This window comes from Sinohyriopsis cumingii, chromosome 5 (genome assembly GCF_028554795.1).
Source record: "Sinohyriopsis cumingii isolate HCF-2022 chromosome 5, ASM2855479v2, whole genome shotgun sequence".
NCBI classification, from domain to species: domain Eukaryota; kingdom Metazoa; phylum Mollusca; class Bivalvia; order Unionida; family Unionidae; genus Sinohyriopsis; species Sinohyriopsis cumingii.
The window spans coordinates 87,727,591-87,751,036 of NC_142965.1; the positions used below are offsets into that span (position 1 = coordinate 87,727,591).

A 23,446-nucleotide genomic window follows, 5' to 3' on the forward strand; every position below is an offset into this window, starting at 1 on the left:
CAAAATTATCCCCAAGTCTCTTGAACATATTAATATTTTGGTTCGTGTTCACATCTAATTTCCCAATATAATTGATTGAAGAGTGTTTATAAGGAGGATCACTTTTATTGGAGTGTTTGCTTTAAACTTTCTGTATCTAACTCGGCGTGCATTTCAGCGAGTAAGGGAAGTAGGGTCAGTGTTTAGATATACTGACGAACCTGCCTTTTTTTACTCAGCATAGAGACATTTAGTGCTGTTTAGAAATATTTGAAGACATTTTGTTAGTGATATCTAGAAACAATTTCTAACACTATGCTAGTAACTTCTTCACTACCTAAATAAACAGTGTTCATATTGCCCTCGCTCAACAAGACAGAACTTGATACAACATGCAAGAAGCGAGCCTCCTAATGAGATGGACGAGTATAACACGCTAAAAGCAGGCTGCACATCGACAGCGATTACACAGACAGGACATGCCAGTACAGATAACGTGCAACAGTCCGAGCTGATAAATCAGACAGAAACATAACAACTGAGAAAGCATTTTGTTAGAGGCAGACAGATGAAAGAGATTTCAGAGTACAAAAACACAGCTGGTGACTTGCTTTCTGTGTGCCTTCGTTTCTGTGACCTTTAACAAATCCAGTGCAATATTTATTGTCTTATAAAAGTTTGCAATGTATTGTAGTTCACGTTGCATTATTCCGATGAAAGGCTTTAGTGTTTATCAAAGTTGAGTGTGTACGATGTTGTTCTTGTACTAAATGGTAAATTGCTATTTTGTCGAAATTTTTGTACATGATCTACATTATTTGTGTGCAGTCTATTCAGGATGCTTATTTTACATAAGATGCCACATAAGTTAAAATACATTCATTTGAGCCAGTATTGCTTTTTTGAACATCAAATAGTGAAAAATGAATCCTTAATATCTGTACGTTGAATGTGCACTGACTTTTGTTTCATCCAGATAGTGTACAAATTCCCCGTAGCAACTGACGTGTCTACGTTTGTGAAAATCGTTTTGACTTTAGGCTTTTAAGTGGACTTTAAAATGAACATGGCAATTGATTTCTTCAGTCCAATGCACAGTTAGTCCAGTCGGTACTATACATTCTTTGAATGAAATTAAAAGAAGTATAAATGTAATCATGTTGTAAAAGTCCATAATTTTTGTTTTTACATTTAACCAGCTTTTAGTGCTTCATATTTATTTACTTTATAAAAGGTTCTGAAAATCGAATGAAATTATTTTATTGTGGGATTTTTTAAATTCATCACTTTTGTGATATCGGATATTATCTAGATTGGTTGGACTATGCATACAATGTAGTCTCGATATGTTTTCAATGAGTAACTGTGTTTAGTTTTGTTTGAAAGCGCTCTTTGCCACTTGTTTCATGATCAATACAAATTGGCATGAGCACTCGCCCATCAAATTGAGTTTAAAATTACACCTGTACGTGAAACAAAATAAATCACCACTCCCATGAATCTCGACTCTTGTTCTTTTTACACCAAAAATGTATAAAATGAATGCGATCTCTGTGTGGTTAAGGAACGCACATTCTGAACATCAAATCATAATAAGATCGCATTATTAAAAATTTTAAGTAACACAAGAACAGTCCTATTTACTAACCAGACACATACATACATACACGCAAGCACGCACGCACGCGCACACACACGCACACACATACATACACACACATACATGCAAGCATACATACATACATACATACATACATACATACATACATATTACTGCTCCAGTTACCTAGTGGCTCGATCGTCCGCCTCGGATGCAGTAGTTCGTGGATTCGAACCCCGGCCAAATCATACCAAAAGCTTATAAAAATGATACTTACAGCTGCCTCGTTAGGCGCTCAGTATTAAGGGGTTAGTGTCAGGACTGGTCGGCCTGGTGTCAATGTAATGTGACGGGGTGGGACATCACGCTACATGTCTGCAGCATGATGCCCCAGTGGTAGACATTACTATTAACGACCAAACGAACAAATCTCGTAGCGATATGACTGAAACATTGTTAAAGCGACGTTAACAAATCCAAATCACACACACATACACACATGCATGGATCTCGTTTGTCCGGATTGCACGTACTATATAAAAACATGTCAGCAGGACATCAATCGCTGTTCATCCTGTCTAAGGAGCTTGGAGGAATTCGTTTAATTCAGATATTGTATTATGATCTTAACATCTGTGTTTATGTCAATATTGCATGATGTTCCTAATGCTTATTTTTATATTATTTTTGTGTGTGGTGAGGTGGAAATATAAACTGCAGCAGAACCAAAATAACTTAGAAATCGGATCGAATCTTATCGGGAATGCTTATCATAAGATCTCTCTCTCTCTCTCTCTCTCTCACACACACACACACACACACGCGCGCGCGCGCACTTACATACATTCACGCACTCAAACCATTATTTTATAAAAAGAAATTTTAAAAACATGGAAATTTTAAGAAATAAGATAAATGTGGTGTAATTTTTTAAATTATTTCTTATCCCTTGTTTGTCGATGCAGCTCCGTGTAATTCTTCATTCTGAGAGACCTAACGGAACGATTATATATGGCCATTACAGGGATATATAAATAGAACAAGATATGTTACTAAATTGAGACCTCAAATCATTTTTTTAGTCACGCGCTCGATCCATCATTGTTGGGAACCCTACTTAAACTCGGTCAATAGTCATTACAGGGATATATAAATAGAACAAGATATGTTACTAAATTGAGACCTCAAATCATTTTTTTTAGTCACGCGCTCGGTCCATGACTTCACTGAGCCAAATTTATTTGAAGAGGTACAATGACTCTACCCCACTTTCCTTCCTACAATTAAGTGATCGCATGAGGGTCGCATTGCTATAACTACAGAGACGCAAAGATATTACTTATATGACACAGTAATGTTTCCCTCAAGACATGGATGACAGAAAATAATACTTTTGTCTCCCCTCTCCTCTGTCAGCCAGTCTCTGTCTCTGTCTGTCTCTGTATATAACTTCGTTGCGTGACTCGCAGCTAACAAACTATTCAAAATGGATTTTTTTCAAGTGGAGAGACAAAATTTCCATTGAGTAACATACCTGCCTGCATTATTGAAGGTATGCTAGTTTAGTGGCGTATACGTTCATTGAGGTACTGCATAATACGAATTTATCTTTGCAATATTATGTTTTTAGGATTATGTTGCACAGTGAGGTCAATAAGATTTTTATACAAATATGTATTCTTTTATAACATATGTTGACATGCACCGAATTCTGATACTTGTGCGGATAGAAAATATAATTAAACAATGTTTTTACAAATTGACAATCAGAGTAGACGTTAAACTCAGGAACAATAGCGACAGTCTCGGGATGACAGAATAGCACACGTGTAAAGCTTGTTTTAAGGTATTATAGGTATAAAAACGAAATTAAAAATATTAACAAAAATCAAAATTAAAGGCCTTCATAGTTATTAACATCCTTACATTAATATATAACCTCATTTGAAATAATATACAGCTAACAATCGACTGTATTAAATGTTACGATTTTAGCTAAATTTCATTGGTTCCCATCCAAAATAAGATGTTACGTGTATCCGTTTTGTCTCGCTCTTTTCAACTAAGAGCGCCCAGGCATTGAAATATTCTCATTTGGAGATTTAGTTCGTGCTTTCTTCTCGGTTGCATAATGCAACACTTATGACTTTGTATAATTACCAAATTCGCAGACATTTACTTACTTTCAATTTGTTTACTGGCGAATGGTAATATGTTCTAGCGAGTACATTTATAATTAGAAAACAGACGAAAACGAAAATACACACGTAAGTAAAACATCGTAATTTTTTCCTGCAATTTTACATTCGTCACGTTGTCTCAAACTGTTAAACACGACACATTTTATGTGGGTTTCTTTAAGAAATGTATAGGCATGGAAAGGTTCTGCTGTCTGCATGATTAGATGCAGGGTCTTATCCTAGTGGGAAAGGAGAGCGCATTTGGTTTTTGGATTTTGATTTCTTTTTCCCGAGCCGTCCCACCCACCCTCATCGGCAAATGTCGATGTTGGAAAGAAAACAAACCATTTATGATCCCGTTATTGGGAAGCATGGTTCAAGCGGATTCTTTGATGTTCTGGCAGCATATAAGAAAATGAGTTGGTCTCACCCTCGGCAAGTGTATATACATGTATTTAGTTAAGCTACCAATAGCTTCCCGTGTATAGATGGTTCGTATTGTGTTTCTCCCTGATTCTTCCTCCACCTGTTTAACTGGGCTCAGAGAAATAGTATAAGCCCAAAACAATAACAGCAACAACACAGGCGCAATAGGTGATATTTTTATAGCACTCTTGAATTATATTTATAGATTCATTGTAGGTAATGCGTTCCAAATCGATGCGCTTTAGTATACAAAAGAACGTTTTCCATACGACTTGGTTTCAATATTGACAACAGCGAAACTAACAGTGTCAGAAGAAGAGCACTAGTATCCACAAAGTGCGTACACATGAGTGAGGTCAGATATGTATTTTGAACTGGTGATAGTCGAACAAATGTGTAAGAGCGATCATATTTAACGTTAATGCTGCAAAGAACGGTACGCTAGAAATTTGAGCAACTGTGCTTTTATTTTTATTTTTATTTTTAAAGTTTTCGCAGTAATAGAGTATTACAACATTTAAGTCTAAACTGTATTAAGGAAGATACGATATCTGATATTTAAAACTGGAGAATGAGACAATGTTGATTAAATATATTGAGAATAAATAAACTCATGCATGATTAGTACATGTTGACAGTTTTACACTAGGCCCACGACAGAGGATTATGTAGCAAGCAAACATAAAGTCAGATATGTATTATCGGTTTTAAAAATATATATTTCTTTGCCGTATTGACTGGATCTATACAGAACATTAAGAAAGATACTATAATGCCCTTGTAAGTTCATATGTTTTAGTACAAGACTTAAGTACATATAAGGCAATAAAAACAAATGCCAACTATATCAGAGAAGTTCAGACATTTAATATTAATGTTACTGCTAGCTACTTGGTCTAATATTATGCTGATAGATCCTCGTTCCTGACATAAACGTAAGACAGTGAAAACAAGAATGAAAAATAAAGCTCCAGGTAGATGGAGAGATGGGTTAGAGAATGATAGAAAATTAGATGTAAAGTCTGGCGGAGCTGTATCATCAGAGACAATTACATTATACAGAAAATTATTTTAGTTGTGACCATATGTGCATGTTTGTTTGTTTGCTGGTTTTTTTCACAAACATTTATCATCATTCAGGCTATAAGCTTTTTATCCCCATTGAATAATAATATCTTTGCAGTACTTATGTTTCCTTTAATATTATTTAGCAGGACTGCATGTTAACCTTTGCACACACTTGTCATTTCGAGCAAGTGGATGATGAAATCAATTTTTGCACAAAGGTAGATTTTATTTGTGCAGCTAATTCATTTCAATAAAATATCAAGTAGAAGCAGAAGAAGATGAATGTAAATTTAGTTGTCTGTACTAAACTTTCGGTAGACCTGAGATCAATGATAATCTTAAGTTTTATTTGCAATTTTGAAATGCATCCATGTTAGCAAATGCAGCACCAAAGAAAGACACAATCGAATCTAATATTTATGAAATAAAAGCATAATTCCTGAAAATGTGACACTTCAAATTAAGTAACAATACTTGTGAAATTGGAATTTTGCCAATTATGTAGAGCATCAACTAACTTGCATGGTCAAACTGAAAAATCCAATAAATACTTTTTGTAGTTTTCTTTAGTTTATTTCATTATAGCTTTTAGATCATTGTAGAAACGAAAATATTTCTGGAATGAGGTTAATTTCAAGTCAACTTTAATATCTATCGTTACTGCAAACCTATCGCTTTCCAGTAATATCATTCTACAACTTCAACCCGTTATCGTTTCTCGAAGAATACCATGCACATAATTATCAGTTCAGAATATAAAAGAAATTAAAGAAAGAAAGAAAAATAGGACATGCATAAATAACGCACACATTTTTGCTTATTTAGTTGAATATTTCACAAACTTCTATAGAAACTTGTGTGTATCACACAATCACACATTTTGACTCTCATCCAACCCCACCCCCAACTAAAACATTCTTCCCGGCCTAGATTATCCATATTGTTTTTTAGCAAATAGACTGTGTAGTTTATAACATATGATTTTCATGCGTCCTGTGTTTATTATTCACAAAAACTTCACGTACATAATTATCACTAAAACAATAGCGTTATTAAATTATTTACAAGGAACGTCATCATAATACTAATATAAAAAATAAATATCAAAATTATATGGCCATTTACATCTGTAGTTTTCAAAACATAATTATCTTTCAGTGTCTATTTCCTATTTTGCATCTATGCATATCAGCATGCATACATATGTGTAAACACATATTTCTTAAAATCTCGGTTATACTTTATATAATTTTATTATACATAGTTTGACAACAATTTAAACACCCTTAACTCGAAGTATTTTATTACGTAAACTAATCCCCATCCTCACAAGTTTCCTTGACAAACCCGCCAGTCCCACACCCTCACTCTCACTCACTAGTTTATTAACATATTTTATTTCATACAAGTCCGATAAAGGTCACATAAATACGCCAAAACGTTATGTCATTTTATGCATAGATAGAACATCTTGGCCGATTGACCGCATTTTCTTTGTTTGGAAATGGCACTGCCACGTGGCATGGAGTTAACATGTGCATAAATGCGTCAACAGAAATGATGAAACAATCAGCCAACAAACAATCTCTGTACCACAATAGCAATTACTTTCTGCAACTAAATATGCGAAATATAGATTAATTAATGAATGTACAAACCTGGGCGGTTGAAATTAGTAGCTGATTTCACAGTCTCAACCACAAATGTTATTCTGCCGATACAGGAAGAGCTTCAAACTTCGGTTCGTATATTCGTAAAAAAAAATTAAAAGTCAGTGATAGCACGTTATATCTCTAATCATAGAAGCTAATGAATAAAATATTTTCCAACAAAATAGTGTAACCTTTAGTCAGTTATTTATTTATCAAATAAAATTTAGAAGCTACGAAAAAATGATTTTTCCTCCTGATAGTGTACAGTTAAAAAACAACATTGGCACAACGTTGTATAAATGTTAAATATTATCTTTATTAAAATGATACTATTTGTTGTACATGCTGCTATGATTAATGCACATACGTGCCATTTGTAATTTTATACATATATGTATTTTATGTTGTTGTTGTTGTTGTGGGGTTTAGCGCCATTTTTCAGCACGATAGGCCATACATGGCGGCCAGTATTAATGGTGGAGGAAGAACCCGGAAAACCCGGAAAGAACCACCGACCCACGAGAAGCTACTGGCAAGCTTTCTCACATGCCCACATTGGCTGAATCTTAGACTCGAACCGCCGCAAACAGAGGTGAGATGGCAGTGATCCGTAACGAAGAGCGCTTTAGACCACTCGGCCACTCGGGGCCCCTATATGTTTTTTAATCCAGAGGACTATTAAAATTATGTTCTCGTGTAATCTTTTAGAAACTTTTATAGAAAGTTATATCCGTACGTAACCAATTCACAACCTTACAGAAATATTGTGAAAAAACGTTGTGTGTTAGCTGGGGAATTGCCGAGGTATATTGGTAACTATTGATTAAACTAGTATTTTACTTAAAGAACATGATCCAATGACAGTTTATCTTCAAGAGCTCGTTTTCCAAAAATAGAACCAAAAACGAAAGAGCTAGTCTTTAAAATGTCAAAAAGTATAATATGTTTTCAATACATTCTGATAAAACGGCAAGTGGAGTTTACATTCTCACAAAGAAAAAATCTTTTCACAGCCACATTAATCTCGGTACTTCTTCACAGGTAATATAAGTTGGCATGCACATGCACGTAGCTAATACACTTTGGTCAGTATATCTCCTACAATTACCCCAATCAATTACTCTTATATTGGAAATCGGATTGGACAGCTACCAACACACTTTGTTTGACTTGGTGACAAAAAGACTACCATACGCGTTGTGATTGTACAAGTTGAGAGAGAAGAAAATGGAAGACTTGGTTCATAAACACAATCTTAACCTTCTTAATGATAAGTTGTATACCTATGTTCATCATGCAACACGATCTTATTCGTATTTTGATATCACAATATTCAATCCATCTCTTTTACTTGACATTTATTGGGACGTTGTTTGCGACATGTATAATAGCGACCAATTTCAACATTTGATACAATTCATTACTCCATAAACCGAAGGAATCCGGTAGAAATGCAATTAAACAAGGCAGACTTGGGAAACGTTCCACACTCTCTGCGATCCGAACATAATCTTTTGTAAATGAGGTGTATCCAATAACAATATTTGCAAAGATAGTCAAATATGTTACTTGGAGATACAGCACTAACAGCTTTATAGATTCATACTCGTATCGATAAATTATATTTTAATGACACATGCAGAGATGCAATCTGGGAACGGAAAAGGAACTTGAACAGTTCAACACCAACAAAAACATGAGCTAAAATATTATCGTGGACAGATAGCTGAGTCTTACCATACAATCAAGTAAAGCCAGAGTAAAACATTGAACATCCAAGATCTCTATTAAATTAGTATCAAATACGGTGCAAAAGCAACAAATGAAAACGTAAACGCAGCCGTATCAAACATTCAAATAAAGTTGATGAAATGGTCACAGCCTAAAAATCTTAACACCAGTAATTGATCAGATACATCATCTGGGACTTAGACATTGTCTAGGGTGCATATAAATGTTTTCTTTCAGGAAGCCTCCATCCTGAAGCCAAATAACTATCAATTCATTAAAGACAAACAATACTGGATCTACAGTAATAATGATAATAATAATAATAATAATAATAATAATAATAAAGATGACCTTTTATAGCGTTTAATCTTTAGAAGCTCTAAGCGCTTTATGTCATTAGACAACACCTATAACATAAAAAAATATATAATGATATGATTACAAAAAACAAACACTATGAAATTAGAAAACATAAAAATTTACTGAAAATATTTAAGGTAGGAAACATTATTAGGTCTTTAGGTTGTTCTTGCAGTCGAAATAGGTGAGTTTTAAGATCACTATTGAATGGGATCACTGTGTCTTTGTGTCTGAGTTCAGTTGTCACTTCGTTCCAGGTTGATGGGCCCTGGTATGCAAAATAACGTTGTCCATATGACTTCGTTTTCATAGTGGGAATAATGAGTATTTTATGAAAAAAAGTTTGTTTGTCGGAAATGGATTTATCCGTAGACTTTTATGAGATGGATTTTTTTCGTGAACTCTAAGTCACGCTGTTTCCAAAACCAGAGAGAGAGAGAGAGAGAGAGAAAAGAAAGGAAGTTCAATCCTCTTGAAAGAGGTGTCACTTGATGATGTTGTAAATACAGCTACATGTTGGGGAATCTTGGCATGCGAGAGTACTCGGGGTCGAGCTGCAAGGACAAAAGCCACTTGAGTTTTCTGGCTAGCAAAATTTTATTGAAATACTCAACATATAAAATTACATTTCAATATCAATCTACATAAGCTTAAATTGCGGATATAAGAGATACAGACAAAACTACCATATTTCTTTCACTTACCAACATCTTACATTGTATAATATCTGCCGTTTAGAATGTAATACAGATAAATAAATATCGAATAAATTCACGATAGCAAAAGAGTGTATAATTCAATATTTCAGACCAATATCGTAATTGAAATATATGTTACTGAATTTATTCTAAAATGTCAACATATTAAACTCTATTATTTAAAGAGTATTTTATTTCTAAATTAACTATTACTGAGAATGAAGTTGCTAGCGAACGCTGCTTTTACCATAACCAATAATATAATTATAAGTAAATATAAGTTCTTCAAACAATTAAACTTTCCAATACATTATATTAACGAATAGCAAGAAATATTAAAATAATCTAATGTTTAAACATACTGATGTTAGGTTAACTTCTTAACACTAAAAATTCTTATAACACTAAAACGTCTTATACTATGAAAGATTGTACATAGATCATAATCTTACCTGTAAAGACAAAAGTCTGTTTGAGCTTCTGGCCAGCAAAACTGGTGTCAGCCCGTGGCTGGGGCTTTATATACCAGTTTCTTAAGACAAAGCCAAATATGGCACACGCCTAGCTCTTTACGATGGCCAGAATCTCAAGTGAGGCTTCGTAGTCTCTTACAGATTATCGTCTTGATCTATGTACGTCATTAGACAGACAATTATACCACGGCAGCACGTGGAGCTAATACCTTATGAATTGTTAGTTTTTTTGTGTACCAACTTTAGGATACAAGGAATATGTATGTATTAGACGGTTCGTACTTGATCAAAAGGGCGCAATCTGTATTAAGTGGTATATAACTGTAATAACGAATAAATGGATTCAATCTCAATATATTTTAATAGAAATTTACTTTCAATATAATTTATCACCTTACTTTTAATACAATTTAGAGAAAATTTCAATCTTGTTACTTGTACTAAAAAATTCTGTCCTAATAAGTATACGATTGTCAGAAGAGGAGCGTAAGTATCTTGTGGTGTGTACACATGGGTGAGGTCGGATAGGTATGTTGGACTGGAGTCCGTTAGTGAAATGTAGCACAGAAAACAAATTTTGTGTTTGATTCTGGATCGAATGGATAGCCAGTGTAGGGTACAGAGCAGCGGGGAGGTGTGCTCTGATCGTGGTACTCTAAGGATGATCCGAACAGCTGTGTTTTGAACTTTTTTAAGTTTCTGGAGTAGATATTGAGATGAACCAGACAGAATTGAGTTACAATAGTCCAGTCTTGAAAGTATTAATGAACACACAAGTGTTTTAATGGCATCAACTGAAAGATATTGGCGAATGGAGCTAATGCGTCTCAGCTCAATATATGCAGCCTTGCATATGCTCATGACATATTGGTGCATTGTGAGAGTACTGTCCAGAGTAACACCTAGGTTTTGTACTGACTATGTGAATTTAATGTTGGTGTTGGTGTATAATACAAACTCTCTTCTAGTCCTGAATATGCTACAGATTTTAAGCCCAAATACTAAATCATGTAAGCTCAGAATTTAAACTGAATTCCACCCGAACACACATCGTTTCTTGTTCGTTGATGATGTCGTATTATCTAAAGCGATGAGTTGCGGCTGTTATTGTTTGTGTATATAACGGCGCAAAAATAGGGAAAATATTACGAATAAAATAACATAAACCGCCAAAGCAGATACGGGTTCAAGTAAATGTACATCTCCAAATCGAATGCAACTTGGTTTCGAATATAGGCTTCTATAGATATCAGTAACATTTGCTTGGCAGTCAGGTGTTTAATTTATATTCAGAGTCACTCCGAATTCCTTTGCAAGACATATATAAGTTCTTATTGTAAGTTTCAAATATATATGAAACTGAGCTGAACGTGTGATAATATGAAATGAAAGTAAATGGAGCAGGAACATTATAATATGGGATACAGAATACAAATTCGTCATTAACAACTGCTAATTGAACAGAGAGACAAAAGTTACCAGACCTATAAATTGTCCGCATGTACCAACACTCATATATTTTTAAATAAGCAATTGACAGGGTATGACATAGTCCTGAAGTAGTTATGCGTGTATAACAGTCACACTCGTTTGCCACGCATACCTTCAAGCCATGCACAATGCACCTATTTTAAGAAGCATGTGTATGAAGTATTCAGACCAGTTAAACTACAATTGCTCTCACGTAATCAGTATGCGGGTACTTAATGCATACGCATGTTTTATCACAAATCAGTCTTAGAATAAGTGGATGGCGGATTGATAGGTATTGTATGTAGATCAAATTCAAAACGGTTGGCGTGGTTTTTTGCTGTATTGTGTACGTATGTATGTATGTATGGATGTATGGATGTATGTATGTTTGTATGTATTGTTACGTACATCTGATTTAATTCATATTTGATTTAATTTAATTCTTTGTTATTGTTTAAAATTCTATTACATGCTATAGTAAAGTAATCTTGTTTACTAGATTTGGCATACTTTCAGAAAATTCAGTTTGACCGGAATCTTTTCATAAACACCTAATAATAGAAACAGTTTCTATTTTTGACTTAGTTTCCGACCTTGATTCAGAAATCACTCAGTGGAGTAAACAACTTTCTATTTTTTTTATTCTTGGAGTAGAATTATTGGTTTCTGTCAGGGTCATGTTGGGAGTACGTGACGTTAAGTTGTAACCATGATCACGTGACCCTCTATTTCGCAATTCAGGTTTTTCCAAAATTGCGAAGAAGTTAGATTTAATAGAGATGCTTTGTGAAATAATTTTAGTTTGGACTTTTTACCTTGGACACTGAAAAGTGTTTAGTTGTGGCGAAATGAATCTACGTTTTATTTTTTGGAATTATTAATTCTTTTTTCTGGAAATATTTGAGTACTCATACAGAATTCTTGGACAAGACAATTCTTGAAATTGTATTCGGAAATTCAAAGACCTGAATAGTATTGCTTGTTGAACAACAAAGAACTGCAGACACAACAGCAATATACTGGCTATAGTATACGTCATCGCCTTCCATTTTGGACTCGAACTTGAATTCATTAGAACATTTCATTATTAGGACTTCTAAAATTTAATTCTGGGATTATTCTTGGATTATTTATGGATTTGATTATTAAAACCGTAAGTTCTTTTTTTCCATTTTTCCATTGCTTTTCCAGGGAAATAAATTTTTCAAAGCGTTTTGTTTTCACTTTTTCTTTGTTACTGTTTATTAGAACCTAAACGCGTAACAGTATTCATGCATGTATGTATGTATGGTTACGATTCCATGCCACCAACTAAGTAACAGTAAGAAGCAAAACCAATAAGTTTTGTAAAACTCAACAAATAGTTTAATTATTAAAATTATAAATGAAAACTAAAGATGAACTTTCAGTTTTCAGAACTAAATCGCTAGTAATCCTAAACAAGTTCTACACGAGACCAAAAGAATCAAATGTTCCGAGTTAATTCTTGAGCTTTAAATATACTGGTCTACTGAAAGTCTTGATATATCACAACGGTGTTGCCCATAACTCCTTTTAATAATTTCAGAATAGCCTCAGATCAATCTTTCATTCCAATGAGAAGTTTGTAATTCCAGTGAATAATCCAAATAAATGTTTCCTCCCAAATAATATCTAAACACTATACTAAATACGTCTGCAAACTGATTTTAAAGCAAGAACATAGGAAATAAGACTGAAATAATTGTTCAGCCCTATCAACGTATCTACAGTCATATGATCTGAAAACGCAGTTTCCTCCTACTCAATATGTGACAATTTGCAAATATTCCACATTGCAAAAGAAAGCACTTACGTGACACATCCAGTCGTAAATAACTTACTTCTTCTAAGAATAAGCGTAAGCGACCGATCAAATGGGAAATAACCGCAAACGTGCAAAGAAGTTTATTATCAAAAATTTGTGGGCAGCTATGTATAGATCCTACGCAATATACAGGCATAATTTAATATCTTAAAATAGAATCAATACCCGTGTACAAAATTGGCTATAAATAATCACTACAATTTACAGACATGAACCAAATTGTTTGACCCTACATATGACCAATTAGAAATTAGAAAATTGGGAATAGCTATGTCTTTATGTTTATATTCAGCTGCATTTTCTTTAATGTATAGCAATTATAAATAACGTGCCCTATTTTCTTGTAACAAGCGCACGCATAAAGAGATAAGGATTTCTGATTAGTATTATCGGAAGTTTGATTCATAAAAGTTGTGCCAGATTGAAATTTAGAAGTACCCATATGAGACTGAAATGATTTCTAGTTAACTATTTTTGAGATGAAGACGTATTAACAAAGAAAACTGTGAGTCAATGAATGTACGAACAGCGTTTTCCAAAGTGTCTACATGGTGTTCATCTAGGCAGGTTATAATGTCACTATGGGCACAGTTCATGAACTGTTTGTCCGATATGAGTTACATAAGTTTGACATAATCTTTATTAATCCTACACCATCTATGAAATAGTTGTTCTTTTTCACTACCAAACTCTATATGGGGATAGCAATTGTCTTTTTCTCCAATTCCTAAACATCTTTCAATATTACTCAGTTATCAATTCATGACCTTCAGGATACATTCCTTAACCAAATCGTAATCAGCATGTGCTTCTACTGACAGTGAAGTATATTTTGCGCGAGCTTTGCCAATAAGTACACTTGGTAATAAGTCTAGTGTTCTCTTGCCCATTTTAGATTCTCAGCTATTTTTTTCAAACTGAGAAAAAAAATCATTTACATCTTGAACTTTCGAAAATGGGGTGCTTTTTGCTTTCCAGTTCTAATTCTTTCAATCGAAATTGTATTTCTCTTTCTTCCTGATATCATTGTCTCCGTAACTGGATTCTCGTCATTTCAAACCTAACGTTTCTTAATTTTAATTAAGTGAATGTTCCGAATTAATTCAAGATCCTTGAATGTACGTGTCTGATAACAGTCCTGATATATCACAATGACATTGTCCAGAACTCCTTTGAATAAATTCAGAAAAGCCTCAACATAATATTTCAGTCCATTGAGCATTTTATAATTCCACAGGATAATCCAATCAGATGTTTCCTCCGAAATAATCTAAACGCAACATTAAATACGTCTGCAGACTGATGCCAGAACAAAAACATATAAAACAATACAGAAATAATTGTCCAGCGCAGCCGACGTATATACAGCCATATAATATGAAATCACAGCTTGCTCCAACTCACTACTTGACACTACACCTGACCCATCCAATGGGAAATAACATAATTCTTCTAAGAATAACCATGACTGTCCAATCTAGTGTGAAATAGCCGCTAACCTGCAAACAGGTTTATTATCAGAAACTTGAGCACAGCTATTTATAATTCCACTGCAACCTACATATACTCTTAACATCTTAAAATACAATCTATACGAGTGATCCGTGTACAAAAATTAGCTGCAGGAAATAACTACCATTTACAGTAATGAATATATATATATATATATATATATATATATATATATATATATATATATATATATATATATATATATATATATATATATATATATATATATATATATATATATATATATATATATATTCATGCATGTATGTGTGCATGTATGTATGTAATTGGTAGCATAACTGAACAGAATAATTGCTATGTGGTGCCACCTATAAGTTCAGAAATGTAAAAATGAATTGTACAGAAAAGTAAATCATAAACTTTTCGCAATTCAGATAAGACATATGACTTAAAAGTTGGTAGCAAGCTTTAAAAGACAGATGCAAGATTATCTGATTAATATGCACGGATCCTGTTTACTTTCCAAACGATCCAAAATTATGACTTCAATGGACGGAGAACAGAATTACGATCTCCATAAGTGTAACAATCTCACCCAATCAGATAAAAGAGCACCTAAATAGAACGCTTGACTATTGTTCATTATCAAACGTGAATGCCCTTTTCATGATGTAAGCATATACTCCAAGGTTGATCAAAATTTAAAAAAATAAAAATAAATATGGCCTCCGGAGTTGCAATAAGTTAATCGGATGCACGACGATCACAATAATGTGCATCGATCCATCGTCGCAAGATACGCTCCTTTATCACCCGTGGACACATGTGCAGATATTTTTTACCCTGATTTGATACGAATGTGAGCGAATCTTATTGGCCAATCATTGTGAGCGCGAGTAATTTTTTATGCACAAAATTTTCGAAATCCTTGCAAACAAAGAATGCAAATTAAATATACATAACAACTCACCTCATTAACAAAAAGAAAGGTTTATGCAACTTTTAATCAATTGTACACGTGATAAAAATTTATATACGTTGAAATATTATACTCATTCTTCCGTCACCTCTTTTTCCCCTTGTTCCTGTCAAATACTTTCCTGAACATTGAAAAACAAATATCTTATTGAATTTCAATGGTTTCATCTTGTTAAAGTATTTGTCTGTCATTCACATCTCTATTCACACAAACCTCCATTTATTCATACTGATAGTCCCTTGCATGGCATTTTCTTGAATCATTTTGCTTCACTTAGAACCGTAAATAAGTGCGTTAATACCTTTTCTCCGGTTATTCTTTCCAGCCAGTCGGGTACCTTCATACCTTTCTTCGTTTCATACAGCGTTTAAGAATCCACCGCACATAGGATGGCCCAGGTCTATGGCCTTGAGTCAAATATTCCTTTGACAATAACTATTCATACTCAGTAGAAATGTTTGAAAGAAAACTTCTGCAAAAGCATAATCGACTCACTGCATCCCTTTTGAATATATCAAAACGAATGGTTTCCCTTTCAATTCAATTTTTGTTTTAATTCTAAAGAGACGTCGGCGAAATACTGTTCATTTTGGTTTCTTAACCTTTAATAATGCATTCATCTTCTACGTCCACTTTTGAAAGACGAGATTTATGAATCATGCATTAATGTGCTTGATTTTGTTGAGGATTGATATTGGAGGACCACCGCTATCAACTGTGCTGCTGACAGTAATACATTACACATTAATTCATTGTGATATGGTACGATATTGTTTTAAATCCATTGTGAATAACAATAGGAACTGTAAGTAAACGTATTTTAAGCTTGCACAACATAGAGCTTATTATTAACATTTAAAAAAGGTAAAATATAGCAAAATAAACGCATCAACAAAACAATCAAAAATTTTAATTACATTCATCTGAACTGGCCGACGAAACAGACGAGACGCGGTTGGGCATAGTTTATATGTTTAATTTCCAATGGATGCATTTGTTTCTGTCACCTCATTCAATTTCTATTGTCGGTGTTTTAATATTTTCTCAAATTGCCGGTATTACGCTTTTGTGGCACCACTGGTAAACACGATTTCAGGCTATGACACGTTTTATATGTTAAACGTATATGACGTTTAGCTGCGTTTTGGTACATATTTCCTTTCAGTGCCTGCAACTAAAATGATAATACCTGTCCTGACTCAAGCGATCAAATAAAAGAGAAGTTAGAATCAAGCCTTCTATTTTGCAAAATTTACCCTCATGCTGCTTTCTTCTGAAAAATAAGATTCTTTATTGTTTCCAATAATCATTCTCATCCGAACAGGAAACGACCTTCTATTAAATATGCAATCTACTATATCTAATTGACATTTGAAACTAACTGGAGTGTTTGGCTTTGAACAAAGTTAGTGTAGCATGAGGCTTACATTACATACCCTTACACTTAATTATGACATTTGTTTATATCTATCAAACTCTCCCACTCTCATATATATTTTATTTATTTATTTATATTTATACATTAAAATAACATGGCATTTAAAGTGTTGGTGTAAAGCAAATTGATATACCAATACTATTGGCATATCAAATTGTGATCCGCCCATCTCGCAATAATACGAATATATCAACATTCTTTCAACCGCAGGCCTATAGATCAATGTTGAATTTCTACTCATTCATTAACCATAACTGACATATGAAAATAAAGATAAATGTATTAATAGGCCATTTTTCCAAATGATATTAAAATGGTACACAATTTCATCGGAATCCTTTTTTCGTCCCTGTGTTTCTTTTATTTTCCATTTGCAATGAATAGGTTACAGGCCATTATATTTGTCTATAATTACTCGCACGTGTCCGCGTTTTATGGCCAGAAGAAGATACAACAACATATGTCGATTATCCATTATTTTATGGCTGAAATATGCAATAATTGCACTTAATACCAGGGTGGACATTTTGGGCCCAGAGTAATAGTATTGACTCAGGTAAACAAAGGGCTGTTACGACCGGAGGTGAGCCAAGACGACAGACCAACATTCCTTAAGAATACCAACAGAAAAAAACAAAAACATCCATTTATTGGCATTTTGTGAATCAGCTTAGGTCAAGATAAGGATAACAAATTTATTTATAGGTGTTGATTCCTAACTCAGTCATTGCTTTACTATATATTCCTTACTAAGACTGTCCACCTTTTTTATTTTGTTCTAGTCTGACTCCGCTCAGCTCTCATCCTTTTTCTCTGGTGAGGTTTTTTCCCTCCTGAAGGTGTCTTTGGTATAGTGATTTTACCATTTGTCGACCTTACTGTTAACTTATTTGTACCCTTGTCTTTGAGAAACTTTCTAAATATTGCTTCTCGTTCAGTTTTTGTTTCTTTGCACCACACGTCAATAGAAACTCTTTGATGCATATAATTGGATGACAGCTTGAAATTGCCTCTTCCAATCGATGATCTTTCGGCGTCTGTATACTGGGAACTGACAATCGATTGTAGCACGTCTATCAGATAGGATATATATTTTTGCTTCCAGTTGGTTCCAATCTTCATGATATTATTCTCAGGCTCTGCATTATTATTTGTCCAGTGGGCGTCAACATTTTTTACCCTCGCAGGATAGTTAACATGATCTTTCAGAATTGGTAGCATTCGTTTTTCGAAGTATGGCTGGAAACCCGACCTTTGCATGTTTTATTCTTGCTTCTAATACTACAGAATTATCGGGCTGTGCAATTGCTTCGTCACCGAAAAGGGTGTTTACAGTTGATTTTCTATCTTGCACGTTGACGCCGACCATATGTTTTAAATAATCAGTGGCATTTTTCTTCAAGTGAAGTGTACAAACAATCTGTGTCGCTTCAGGGAATGACCCCTTTTAACTTTTACGAATAGCAGTTTCGTCATCTGAGCCGACAATCATGTTTTATATTTCTTCAGCTGTGAAATGACTGGTAATTTGTGAGAAGAAAGCATTGTAAGTTTAAAGATCAGATTTACCATGTAGAAAAGAGGGGCCGAAAAAAATAGGAGACTCTCCGGTATCGGTTCGTAAAAGTGCTCTGTTTTTTAACACTGTGGATGTTAAGTACATTTCTCCAAGATTAAATGTTTTGTCCACACCTAATACCGTTCCCCCCATCGTACAACAGAATCGTTTAATATCCTGTATGTGTGCGTCAGTGTACAGTATGATGGACGGACCAGAATCAACTGTCGGACAACGCTAATGAAAGGGTGCTGAAAATACACTTTACTTTCTACATTAAGAATGTGGTCGGCCAGATTTATGTTGTAAACATCTTTGGCCGGTTGTCGTTCTTGTCTTTTTTGTCTGTGTTTAATGTTTTGGACAACCTTGATATTTCTGGGAATGTCATAAACATCTTCTCCTTGGTTTATTTTGTTGTACACATTTTTCGCGGAGTCCTGTTTTACCATACTTGCCGCCACAACTTTTACGCGTTGTGTAGTTCTTATATATACTTCATGTACTTCTGGTTTTAATGTATTTCCATGAATTGTCCTTCCGGGAAATACACCAACATACTCCATAATCGAGACACATTTAAATATTGTCATAGAGTGTGGCACATTTCCATTTCAATGTTTCTGTTATGTCCATAAACTTCTCATTCTTCAAAATCCCACTGTCAGGCCCAGCAACAGTAACCGTACCAGAATTCCCAACTATTGATGCTGTCAGACCTTGTTTGACTTTATTGACGGAGTCTCTTAAATGAAGACAAAAATAAAATGATCAATTTATTAAGCTTAATAGCTATGCAACTCTATGTTATTATTTGATAACATAGATTAGTATATACCGTTCACAAGTGCCAACATATATATTTTGTTTTGTAATACATATTTGATTCCCCAGAAAATCACATGTGTGTATATAGAGCAAAAGGATTGGACATAAGTTTTTCAACTTACCAGTTTTACTCCATTACAAGCATAATTAATGAACATATATGCTTGAAGTCACGAAAAAAGTCAAAATAGTTGACATACATACATAGAATTAAATGAGAGAGATGAAAGAATGATAAAGTCAGAGGGATAGTGATTCATGTGGTCTGGAATGTAAAATTGTAAATAACAACCGTGATGGAACAAAAATAATAATCAATGTCTGCATTTAAATCTTATAAAACTTGTTCCAGTAATTTACTCCATTCCTGTAATTTAGTATTATAGTATTTTCGTCTCCATTACTGTCCATTGTTGTCCATTACAGCGCCTTTACTCTCCATTACTGTCCATTACTGTACATTACTGTGTTTAGGGAGACCGGTACAATACTAGGAAAAAATTAAATCCTTTCGATGGTAAAACAGACTTTTAACAGACTTAAATAGGGATCAATTATGCTTTATACAGGGACGTTATACAAGATTAAAAAACATGGTAAATTGGCCTTTCACTGATTTTATACGACACAAAATATACGATAAACACGCTTTGTATGGTTCAACGAGCTCTGTACGGAACTTTGTACGGATTCAAACACATGGCAAAGCAGAATTTGTACGGAATTTATACTACACCTAACATACGGTACAGCATGCTCTGTACGGTTCTTTCTACGGGGCCGAATACATGGTAAATCATGCTTCCTGTGGGGCTTTTAAGGGCTCAAACGCATGGTAAAGCATGCTTTGTACGGGACTTTCTACGGGACCAAACACTTGGTAAAAATAGGCTCTGTACGGGACTTAATACGGGATCAAACATATGCTAATTCATGCTTTGTACGGGATTTTATACGGGGCCATGTTCTGCCCATGAACAGCGATATATAATTTCGTGTTTAAGATACAGCCGTGAAAAATGGCCTGGATAAAGCAATGTAAAGAAACAAGCTTTGCTATGGTATGTTGTTGACTGTTTTCAATATCCAATAGATATAGCCATATTTTTCTAGCGGTTTGAGGAATTCATTGTAAAGTGTTTCCAATGTGCTATTATATTGCGCGAGCCCCAATAGTAGACCTAGACCATACCTAGGGGGACTCCAGCAACAACAAAAAAAAAACGTTTGTTAATTGATGCAGGAGTATTAACAAACATTTTTTTAAGAGGAGCAGAAGGATAGCTGCAAAGCCAACTAATTTAATGAAAATAGATTCCGTATGTTTTAAATTTAAAGAGCAATCCTTTATGCCAGACGCCATTAATAACAGCAGATCCATCTTAATCATTGTATTATTGAACTTGTCACCTTGATTTGACTTGTACTTCGATGTTATTTCACAGCAATCCGTTTCGATATCGACGTTTACTTTAGTTTTTAAAATAACCAAAGTAAGTATTGTCAAGGAATTACAAATCACACAGTGAAAATATCATAAAATATTCAAAATATAGATCACAATAATTATAAGTGGAAACAAAACCATATACCTTCATTGATATGTTTTTACCTGTGCGCACTCAACAATTGAACGTCGATTACAAGGATCTATATTTAGAACGCTGATAACAATGTTCTCAGTTTCGACAGAAATGACGAGGCTGCATAGTCTTTAAAGGCGGGACTATACCAGGAACATATTTTAGTACTGAAGATTCGGGCATATGCTTGTATGTGTGTTTTTAAAGCAGTGAGGTGAGTGTTTTGTTTCTTTTCTTTTTTAATTGCCAAAAGTAGTAGAGTGCGACACAGTAGATGAATGTGGGACTTCCATGTTAAATAGTCGAAATGTTTCAGGGACAAAAGGAAAATTATGAAACGTATGTTATTTTGTTTAAGCAATTGTGGCCTGAACACATGTCAGGTTGTAAAATTGTGTGTTTGGCTCCAAATTTAGCTTTTCTTACACATCTGTAAAATCTGTGTTCACTCGGAGCGCACAATCACACGAATGCTATTAACAATCGCCTACGAAGTCATCTTTGAAGATTGGCACGTTCATTGACAAAACTAAGTGTCTTTGGTCCGAGCGGTTGGAAATAATCAGTTTGATACGGAGTATGAATGTCAAAGCGTCCATGCTGAGACTACGTTCATACACCTTATCAAACGAGTTATTTCCTACAACTCGGAACAAAACATTTATCTGCTTTTGTATTTATTAAATTTCACCTTTGTATTCACGCATTCTTTAAAAACATTTTAATGTATTCTTTTGAATAAAATGGGTATTTAGTATTATATGAAAGTTAGTGTTCAATCCTCAACATGCATATGTATTTAACCGTGGCTTAACCTATATAAACTACGCAGTTGTACCATCCGTCTGTCTGCATTTTAAATATGGATTTACTTGGTGAAATGCACTTAAAGTGACCTCCTACTTGCAGTACTCTCCCATTATCTACAGCGCTAAAAACGACCATTTTCACAAATAAAACTGCATGGTATTGGAATTTTTGAATAATTTAAAACGTTTACAAGAGGCCTATTATTAATATTTTAAGTTGTAAAATTGGGTCCCGTATGGGTATGCGATACGGAAATTGTAGGTTTGCGATACGGAATGTAGATACGGAATTACAGATAGAAGATCTGTATCGAACGCCAGATTCAATCGTGTAGGATTTTTTGGTTATGTAATAAGCATTGAAACCTGTTATTATGCGTGTCGTGTTATCTAAAGCTCCGACTAGGTAGCTCTCTACGTTCTTTTCAGATTTAAAGTGATGTTATTTTCTTCCAGTGCATGTTATTCTGTTTGACTTGGTTTCTCTCCTACCAATTCCTTTAATCTCTGTTTCACAACTTCATTTATAATTTTGCCAAAGCTGGCAGGCGTTCCCGCTGTGCTGGCTAGTTTAACTTGCGGACGTTATTGCAGATAATAATGGCGGAAGTCTATCTACGGTTGAAGAAAATGACTTTTCAACAGTATTACCACCTGTTCCAATGGCTTTTCCCGAATTACATCCATGGCTTTCCTTGCTAATTATTTGGCGACCGGAATAGCTTCAAAATCAATTCTTCTAAACAAATCTGAAACAAAATCACCAAGACCATAGGTAAATAGGCAATTGGGAATTTACCACTCAATCTCAGCAATTGTACGCTGGGTATTGTGTAATATCGTTATTATTTCTGTCGCCGATCTAAGTTTACTTTGAATGTAAACACTCCAAGTTTGTCGCTGGCGACTAATCGCTTTAATAAGTGTCAGTGAATAACGTATTGAAGAGTGTTTAATGCACATATCTTCCTATTGGTTTACAAGTGTATAGTCCCTGAAAAATTCCCGTAGCTTTGCTGATAAAATCATAAGTATTATTACTTGGTCGTAAAACACCGATAAGAATTTCTAGCCGATCAACTTCTGTTAAAATTTGATAAGGACACGCATGTTCGATGTGAGCTAACCCGTTACCTGTTCATGGTTGATAATTAATAATCTGAAGTGGTGGTGGCGGCGGCTGTTTCTTCCGGAGAGGCGCTGGCTGTTTCTTTTGTGGGGGTAATGGTTCTTTACCCTGTGATTATTTTTTTACCTAGCTGATAAATCTTTATAATTAGTGTTACTGTATT

The 23,446-nt window shown here is 34.3% G+C and overlaps 1 protein-coding gene across 3 annotated transcripts in view; it reads left to right on the forward strand.

Annotated features, from left to right (window-relative positions):
- Positions 1-2,792: 2,792 nt before the first annotated feature.
- Positions 2,793-23,446, forward strand: part of LOC149799687 (uncharacterized) — a 29,019-nt gene continuing 8,365 nt past the window's right edge. For 2 of the 3 annotated variants that reach the window (XR_016421199.1, XM_089959044.1), the window contains exon 1: positions 2,793-3,131. The gene's annotated coding sequence lies outside the window, so the exon portion shown is untranslated. Of the gene's footprint in view, positions 3,132-21,460; positions 21,560-23,446 lie in introns of those variants that run through there. The other variant, XM_089959045.1, reaches the window with a different exon arrangement.